The sequence below is a fragment of the Salmo trutta genome, chromosome 34, assembly GCF_901001165.1.
Source record: "Salmo trutta chromosome 34, fSalTru1.1, whole genome shotgun sequence".
Taxonomy (NCBI): Eukaryota; Metazoa; Chordata; class Actinopteri; order Salmoniformes; family Salmonidae; genus Salmo; species Salmo trutta.
The window spans coordinates 29,169,471-29,178,850 of NC_042990.1; the positions used below are offsets into that span (position 1 = coordinate 29,169,471).

At 41.0% G+C, this 9,380-nt stretch overlaps 1 protein-coding gene across 2 annotated transcripts in view; it reads right to left on the minus strand.

Annotated features, from left to right (window-relative positions):
- Positions 1-8,005, minus strand: part of rftn1a (raftlin, lipid raft linker 1a) — a 50,074-nt gene extending 42,069 nt beyond the window's left edge. The window contains exon 1 of one of the 2 annotated variants that reach the window (XM_029732507.1): positions 7,858-8,005. The gene's annotated coding sequence lies outside the window, so the exon portion shown is untranslated. Of the gene's footprint in view, positions 1-7,662 lie in introns of both variants that reach the window. The other variant, XM_029732506.1, reaches the window with a different exon arrangement.
- Between the last annotated feature and the right edge of the window lie 1,375 nt (positions 8,006-9,380).

The following is a 9,380-nucleotide window of genomic DNA, read 5'->3' on the forward strand; positions in this document are numbered from 1 at the left end:
TAACAAAGGTTAATGGTCCGGTCCGCAAGTAGCCTAGTTTTAGACCGGCCCGCAATATGTTTTATGAATGTAAAATGTGGCACACCAACGCACAAAAAAAAAACTTTGCACCAGTATTGTGTCATATCTTTGGAACTGTAATCTCTCAAGCCCTTTTCACTAAGAAAAAGAGGGAGACTTGGCTACTTTGGCTACAGAACCTGGCTATGAAATGCAGTAGGGAACGTGGGAAGGTTGGGCGAGACTACAAATTCAAAGACGCCCTACTTTTCTATACTCAAGGGAGGGAAAAACATGGCTAGACTGTTGTTTTACTATTAAACTCAAGACTGCTATTGTTTTTACTTTCATGAAGCAGCTTGTGTTTCTTAACCAGGGTAGCTAACTAGAAGGCTGGTGGTGACTGGTTAGCTATGGGGAAGCAAGTGAGTCACCTACGCGATGTGTATAATTGGAAGCGGAGCCTGTCTGCCCACACTCATCGCTTGCTCCCCGCAGCTTACCAGCTGATGTAGGGTGTGTGTGTGTCTCGGGTGTGGCGCGTCGTTCCCACTACTGAACAGAACTGCGCTGTGCATCTGTGCTGCTAATATTAATTTTATTAATATTATTATTTTATATTTTATTAATAATATTATTCATATTATTAACAGTCCACTTAGAAGTCCGATTTTAGTTACAGAGAATTTTGTCTTGTCTCGTTTTAGTCAACTGAAATGAAAAATATTTTTCATTAAGTTATAGTTTTTTCTGGGTCTATTTAGTCAGTTATAGTCTCGTCATTTGCAACTGGAAAATAGGTTTGATTAATATTTTAGTCACTATTTTTGTTGACAAAATTAGCACTAGTCCATAGACCGCTTACAGGGTAAGAAAACCAATATGTAATTTTGTAATTTGGGTGAACTACCCCTTTAACAATGTGGGGGATTCTTAAAAAAAAACAATAACCTACTAGCAGGAACAGCACCATCTAGTGGTAAGAACGTGGTAATATCAGGATGTAGGAAGGGACATAAACCCAACAACTTCAATTACTAATTTCTCTGATCAGGGGAAAAAAAACATCACCAAAATCACTGAGAATACATTCCATAGGATGAAGAAACAATACTCAGAGCCACAGTTCCATACTTGATGTTGAGGTGGGATTTACATTTTACATTTTTAGTCATTTAGCAGACACTTAACCAGAGCGACTTACAGTAGTGAATGCATACATTTCATACATTTCTTTTCCGTACTGATCCCCCGTGGGAATCGAACCCACAACCCTGGCGTTGCAAACACCATGCTCTGCCAACTGAGCCACACGTGACCTGTATAGGATTGGCGTGGGGTGTGGTTCTGTGGTTGGCTTTTGACAATGTCTTTGGATTCCTCATTGTTAAAAAATGTAAGTCCAAATCAGATATTAGGTACTATATTTATAGACAAATTAGCTGAGAATGTCACAAAAAACGATGCGCACGCTTCAATGGGGTGGAAGGCCGTGTGTTGTGATTCTGGATGGCCAGATAGCTAGCAGCAATGACAATAAACTCCATGTGGGGAATCGTAAGTGGCTCGTTTCAGTTAGTTTTATCTTGTTCTTGATACCATGTCTTGTTTTGAGGTGTTTTGACTGATGTCACATCTATGCTAATTTAGCTCAAATCCACTAGGTAACTAACCAACAACTGTAACGATGTATTTGAGAGACAAGTGCTCATTTTGCAACTTAATTTATGCTTTCAATAAACATTGGAGGCTAAATATAGTTTAGATGATGTCATCAATCTAAGCCAACCCATCTGTTTTTCCCCATAGTTGCGCACACATCGGTTTGTTGCTAAACAACCAACCAGTCTATTTAATGTTATACAGTTTAAGTCGGAAGGTACATACACCTTAGCCAAATACATTTAAACTCAGTTTTTCACAATTCCTGACATTTAATCCTAGTAAAAATTCCCTGTCTTAGGTCAGTTAGGATCACCACTTTATTTTAAGAATGTGAAATGTCAGAATAATAGTACAGAGAATGATTTATTTAAGCTTATATTTCTTTCATCACATTCCCAGTGGGTCAGAAGTTTACATACACTCAATTAGTATTTGGTAGCATTGCCTTTAAATTGTTTAACTTGGGTCAAACGTTTCAGGTAGCCTTCCACAAGCTTCCCACTTCTGGAATTGTGATACAGTGAATTATAAGTGAAATAATCTGTCTGTAAACAATTGTTGGAAAAATTACTTGTGTCATGCACAAAGTAAATGTTCTAACCGACTTACCAAAACTATAGTTTGTTAACAAGAAATTTGTGGAGTGGTTGTAAAACGAGTTTTTATGACTCCAACCTAAGTGTATGTAAACTAAAGGCCGCTCAGCAAGGAAGAAGCCACTGTTCCAAAACCGCCATAAAAAAGCCAGACTACGGTTTGCAACTGCACATGGGGACAAAGATCGTACTTCTTGGAGAAATGTCCTCTGGTCTGATGAAACAAAAATAGAACTGTTTGGCCATAATGACCATCGTTATGTTTGGAGGAAAAAGGGGAAGGCTTGCAAGCCGAAGAACACCATCCCAACCGTGAAGCACGGGGGTGGCAGCATCATGTTGTGGGGGTGCTTTGCTGCAGGAGGGACTGGTGCACTTCACAAAATAGATGGCAGCATGAGGAAGAAAATAATGTGGATATATTGAAGCAATATCTCAAGACATCAGTCAGGAAGTTAAAGCTTGGTCGCAAATGGATCTTCCAAATGGACAATGACCCCAAGCATACTTCCGAAGTTGTGGCAAAATGGCTTAAGGACAACAAAGTCAAGGTATTGGAGTGGCCATCACAAAACCCTGACCTCAATCCTATAGAAAATGTGTGGGCAGAACTAAAAAAGCGTGTGCGAGCAAGGAGGCCTACAAACATGACTCAGTTACACCAGCTCTGTCAGGAGGAATGGGCCAAAATTCACCCAACTTATTGTGGGAAGCTTGTGGAAGGCTACCCGAAACGTTTGACCCAAGTTAAACAATTTAAAGGCAATGCTACCAAATACTAATTGAGTGTATGTAAACTTCTGACCCCCTGGGAATGTGATGAAAGAAATAAAATCATGCTGTACTATTATTCTGACATTTCACATTCTTAAAATAAAGTGGTGATCCTAACTGACCTAAGACAGGGAATTTTTACTAGGATTAAATGTCAGGAATTGTGAAAAACTGAGTTTAAATGTATTTGGCTGAGGTGTATGTAAACTTCCGACTTCAACTGTACATAAAATGCAGTTTGAGCTACTCCAGGAAGTGATGTTGCAGGCTAGCTCAGTGCCGCCCCCTCTCACTGAGTAACTGAAGTTGAAGGCCGACTGGGGTACTGCAGACTGCCATTAGCAACAAAATTATCCTAAAATTCTGTGTGCGAATTTAAATTTCCAGGACATACATCTGGTGTATTAGAAGCAATTATATTGTTACCATTATTTTCTTTTAAAAAATGGTTTATTTACATGAAGATTGACCACGAAGATTGCCATTCTCCCATTCCCTATAATGGGGATCCTGTTTTCTGCAAACAATGCCTGCAGCACTGCGGTCGGCCTTGAACTTCTGTGGCTTCAATGAGGGTGCAGTCATTCTCCCCTTGTGTAGACAGATGGTAGTGGGGGCCTTCTGTTCACTTCTCTTATTGCTCTAGCAGCAGAAGAATGTCCCCTGCTGAGAATGCTTTTCCCATAAAGTAGTCCAACCACATTTTCCACTAATCCTGTAAAAGAGACTGCTTCCGTTATTAGAACACACAGATAAACTACAAACATACTCTGTCCCCTAGGCTTGTATTAAACACACTGTCTGCTAGCACACAGGGAGAACATTAAGGTTACAGTGGTGCAGGAGGAGACAAGCTTTTAACTGGTTCTACTGTTGAAGCTTTTAACTGGTTCTACTGTTGAAGCTTTTAACTGGTTCTACTGTTGAAGCTTTTATCTGGTTCTACTGTTGAAGCTTTAACTGGTTCTACTGTTGAAGCTTTTAACTGGTTCTACTGTTGAAGCTTTTAACTGGTTCTACTGTTGAAGCTTTCAACTGGTTCTACTGTTCCAAGCTTTTAACTGGTTCTACTGTTGAAGCTTTAACTGGTTCTACTGTTGAAGCTTTAACTGGTTCTACTGTTCCAAGCGTTTAACTGGTTCTACTGTTGAAGCTTTAACTGGTTCTACTGTTGAAGTTTTAACTGGTTCTACTGTTGAAGCTTTAACTGGTTCTACTGTTGAAGCTTTAACTGGTTCTACTGTTGAAGCTTTAACTGGTTCTACTGTTCCAAGCGTTTAACTGGTTCTACTGTTGAAGATTTTAACTGGTTCTACTGTTGAAGTTTTAACTGGTTCTACTGTTCCAAGCTTTTAACTGGTTCTACTGTTGAAGCTTTAACTGGTTCTACTGTTCCAAGCTTTAACTGGTTCTACTGTTCCAAGCGTTTAACTGGTTCTACTGTTGAAGCTTTTAACTGGTTCTACTGTTGAAGCTTTAACTGGTTCTACTGTTGAAGCTTTAACTGGTTCTACTGTTGAAGCTTTTATCTGGTTCTACTGTTGAAGATTTTAACTGGTTCTACTGTTGAAGCTTTTAACTGGTTCTACTGTTGAAGCTTTAAATGGTTCTACTGTTGAAGCTTTAACTGGTTCTACTGTTTAAGCTTTTATCTGGTTCTACTGTTGAAGATTTTAACTGGTTCTACTGTTGAAGCTTTTACTGGTTCTACTGTTCCAAGCTTTTAACTGGTTCTACTGTTGAAGCTTTAACTGGTTCTACTGTTGAAGCTTTTATCTGGTTCTACTGTTGAAGCTTTTAACTGGTTCTACTGTTGAAGATTTTAACTGGTTCTACTGTTGAAGCTTTAACTGGTTCTACTGTTGAAGCTTTAACTGGTTCTACTGTTGAAGCTTTAACTGGTTTTACTGTTGAAGCTTTTATCTGGTTCTACTGTTGAAGCTTTTAACTGGTTCTACTGTTGAAGCTTTTAACTGGTTCTACTGTTGAAGCTTTTAACTGGTTCTACTGTTGAAGCTTTTAAATGGTTCTACTGTTCCAAGCTTTTAACTGGTTCTACTGTTCTAAGCTTTTAACTGGTTCTACTGTTCCAAGCGTTTAACTGGTTCTACTGTTCCAAGCGTTTAACTGGTTCTACTGTTGAAGCGTTTAACTGGTTCTACTGTTCCAAGCGTTTAACTGGTTCTACTGTTCCAAGCGTTTAACTGGTTCTACTGTTCCAAGCGTTTAACTGGTTCTACTGTTGAAGCGTTTAACTGGTTCTACTGTTCCAAGCGTTTAACTGGTTCTACTGTTCCAAGCTTTTAACTGGTTCTACTGTTCCAAGCGTTTAACTGGTTCTACTGTTCCAAGCGTTTAACTGGTTCTACTGTTCCAAGCTTTTAACTGGTTCTACTGTTCCAAGCGTTTAACTGGTTCTACTGTTCCAAGCGTTTAACTGGTTCTACTGTTCCAAGCGTTTAACTGGTTCTACTGTTGAAGCGTTTAACTGGTTCTACTGTTCCAAGCGTTTAACTGGTTCTACTGTTCCAAGCGTTTAACTGGTTCTACTGTTCCAAGCGTTTAACTGGTTCTACTGTTCCAAGCGTTTAACTGGTTCTACTGTTGAAGCGTTTAACTGGTTCTACTGTTCCAAGCGTTTAACTGGTTCTACTGTTCCAAGCGTTTAACTGGTTCTCAAGCGTTTAACTGGTTCTACTGTTGAAGCGTTTAACTGGTTCTACTGTTCCAAGCGTTTAACTGGTTCTACTGTTCCAAGCTTTTAACTGGTTCTACTGTTCCAAGCGTTTAACTGGTTCTACTGTTCCAAGCGTTTAACTGGTTCTACTGTTCCAAGCTTTTAACTGGTTCTACTGTTCCAAGCGTTTAACTGGTTCTACTGTTCCAAGCGTTTAACTGGTTCTACTGTTCCAAGCGTTTAACTGGTTCTACTGTTCTAAGCGTTTAACTGGTTCTACTGTTCCAAGCGTTTAACTGGTTCTACTGTTCCAAGCGTTTAACTGGTTCTACTGTTCCAAGCGTTTAACTGGTTCTACTGTTCCAAGCGTTTAACTGGTTATTCTGTTCTGTTGAATCTTAACTGGTTCTACTGTAGTTCTGCTGTTAAAGCTTTTAACTAGTTCTGCTACCTGTGTGGTTTGAAGAGTTGCGTTTGTATGATGAACTGCAGTCCCATCATAACTGCTCAGCACTACCTATGGTGATAATTTACCCGTTGGCATCATCATCATAATCTTACCACACGGTTAAAGTGAGGCATCTAAATCACCACTAAAAAAATACAGAGCCCTTAGAAGTTAAATGAGCAAAGGAAGGCGGTATGAGGAAAGAGAGAAGAGCTGGAGAGAGACAGAGGAGGGCATCTCATTAAAGCAGCTCTTTTAACTGAGTTATTTTAAATGACAGCGCAACCAAACGCGGATTACACGCGAGGATAATCCGTCTGTGCTGTGGCACCGCTATCTTGGAACTCTTCTGGGGAGCGCAAGCGCACGGAGAAACGCCATTCATCTTCCACGGAGGGAGAGCGCGAGATGGGCACGCGGATGAAAAGATTCGCACTAAATGTGGAAGGGGACGCAGGAAGAAGAAAATGTTTTAAAAGGGGATTAGAAAGAGCATGGGAGAGTGTCAATGTGCTCCGAGGGAGGCATGATCCCTGAAGAAATAAAACAAACAGAAATGGGTATAAGCTATAATAAATACGATTTCACACACCTGTTTGACGTTGATGAATTGCCTGCAAACATTGTCATCCAATTCATTTCAATGGGTAGCCTGAATCTAGTCTACTTTCCAAGAATTACACCAGAAATATTGTCAAACACCCTATGAAAAAAGTTACTTTTTATTTGTGGTGATTTACAAACAATGCAACATTATGAAAAACGCCAAAAGGGGGCCAACGTGCGCCTGTGGGTTTTTTGTGCACCTTTCCCTCCTGCATGCTCAGGGCACGTGGCGAACTGCTGGTGCCCGTTATAACAATGGCAGTTTAGCAAACAGGAAAAGACAGATCGCTTACGCACCGAATCACACTCTCGCACATTTCTCTGCTCTCTTTCCATCTCTCCAGCTGCGCTTGACACAATTTACTCTGTCACGCATATCTGCGCTTGAGCCCTGCCAGAGAGTGTGGCGTGATTGGAATACTATCCACAAATAGTCGCTGGCAAAGACATCAAAATCAATATCATACAGCGGATAAGAAACGTGTACAGGTCTTGGCAGAACGTATAACCTATTGTAGAACATTGATCAGGTGTTAATCAACCGTTATTAACTGTTGTGACCAGAACTTGTGCTGTGGCCAATAACGAACCCATGTAAGGGATCCTTCTATAGACAATCCATAACTTCTCTCCTCTCTTTCTAAAAAGTGTACTCTGTACAGTTGAGCCTACACACGTCTCATAAACAATCTTTCCCAATAGTTGATTTTATCTTAGAGGCCCCAGATAGATGTTGCCAGTAGACCTACAACATTAATAAGTGATGAGAATACTTTCCCTTTCATCTAGGATAAGAACAACACCCGTGAACCTTGCCCTACATTTCCATTCCGTCATAATACACAAATGTAATTCGTTTTCAGAGAGCTGAGACAAACAACAAAACATAAACATACCCGTTTGGATGTTATCACAGGCAGAGAAGTCGAACCCAGTCAGGACACATGGGCAAGCAATGAGCTCATGTGGTTACATCAATACACCAACACACAAACAAACCCTCACACTCTTTCTGGGGTAAATGTTTCTCTGTGCGCCTATCTGTCAATCCACAGTCGTCAATGAGATCACCGCGGTTGAAGAGGCACTACCCGCCGTTAAGATTATGCTGCTCCGCTAACCGGAAATCCGAATCCTCCCTCTGACAACTGTACAGTACTGTATTCCTCCCTAAACCCGTGATATCAACTCCTCACACACACTCCGTTCTCTTCTCCCCGCTCACTCCCTCTATGTGTGTGTTTGAGAGCGTCGGCACGGTCTACCCTTATATGCTTCTCTCCTCCCTCTGCTTACTGAACCTTCGCTACAGTTGCAGAAGGCTGATTTCACCAGCAGGGAAGGAAGCGCAATAGTATGAGTGAAGAGGAAGCCACAAAGAGAGAATAAAATGGCAAGCTCAATTACTCAATTAGAAATGCCATAAGGGCATGTTATAGCAAGTGCTGTAGGTCTGTTTTAGCACTTGATCATGACTCAGTTTCATTACATATAAGTGTCACTGGACAAAGGCGTCTTCTGTACAGGGGAGTTCTGAGCCCCAACACTCCGTCTGAACATTAACACGCATTGGTTGTGGAAGGGTTTGGAAGCATAAGAATCTTTATTTTCAGGGGTCTCCAGGCATAAGTGACATACAGGGATAATACAGTAAGAACGGGCCATGTTTTGAATTCTGTCGCTGTACATTTCAAAAGTTCTGAACAAATAGTAATATGGACTACCTCGCTCATATCTTAATAGAAATTACGAATTGCCTCTTATCCACTCGTCGTCCCCTTATGCCATAGTGTCCCCATCTCAATTGTCAGTAGAAACCACGCGTTTAAGCAAGTCAGCCATATCAGCTGTGTTTTTTTAAAAGGCAGTAAATGAGGCTGAATGAACTGTTTCCCTCCCAGACAAGGCTCCGCTGATAACCAGGCGTAGCAGCGGTAAAATGTTGGGACAGCTTTATGTAGGCCCTAACAGTTTGTCAGTTATAGTGCAATTCATGTATTGTTTTGTGTTGTGTAGTGGCTTTACTGTCATGCATAAAAAATAAATCTGAGTTCGCACGACCAAGATTTACATGCTAAAATCGCCACTGGACATAGTTTTTTTGAGGGGGAATTCAGGGTCAACTTACTGTTGAGTTAGAATACACAAGGTGCAAGGTCGAAAATTGGTTGAGCATCAGAAGTTTTTCTATTGTTATGTCAGTCACAGAACATGTAAAGTCCTTGGACTATAAAGAGCACGTCAGGTTGCTTTAGTCCTTCATTTCACTGTGTGGGGCATTCTGGGTTCAGTCAGTCATGGACAGAAGAGTTGTTGATGTTGACAGACTCAAAGCATGTTGATGGGTTTGTATGGAAGTTGTCCGGGGTTCGCCGTTATAAATTCATATTTCATAAAGCCTATCAGACTACTCCATAATTCAGAGCAGCCTGTCTGAAGGGGGCAGGCCCCCCCCAGGGAGCATAGGTACACTAGCATACTGCTGTCTGACAAAATGGTCTGTGACCAGAAGAGTCTGATTTGCCTTGACAGAAAAGCAGCTGTGACCAACCAGCAGCCACTTTTGGGGTGTATGTCAAATCAGGGAAGGACTAACCTGAACTTGCCCAATAAT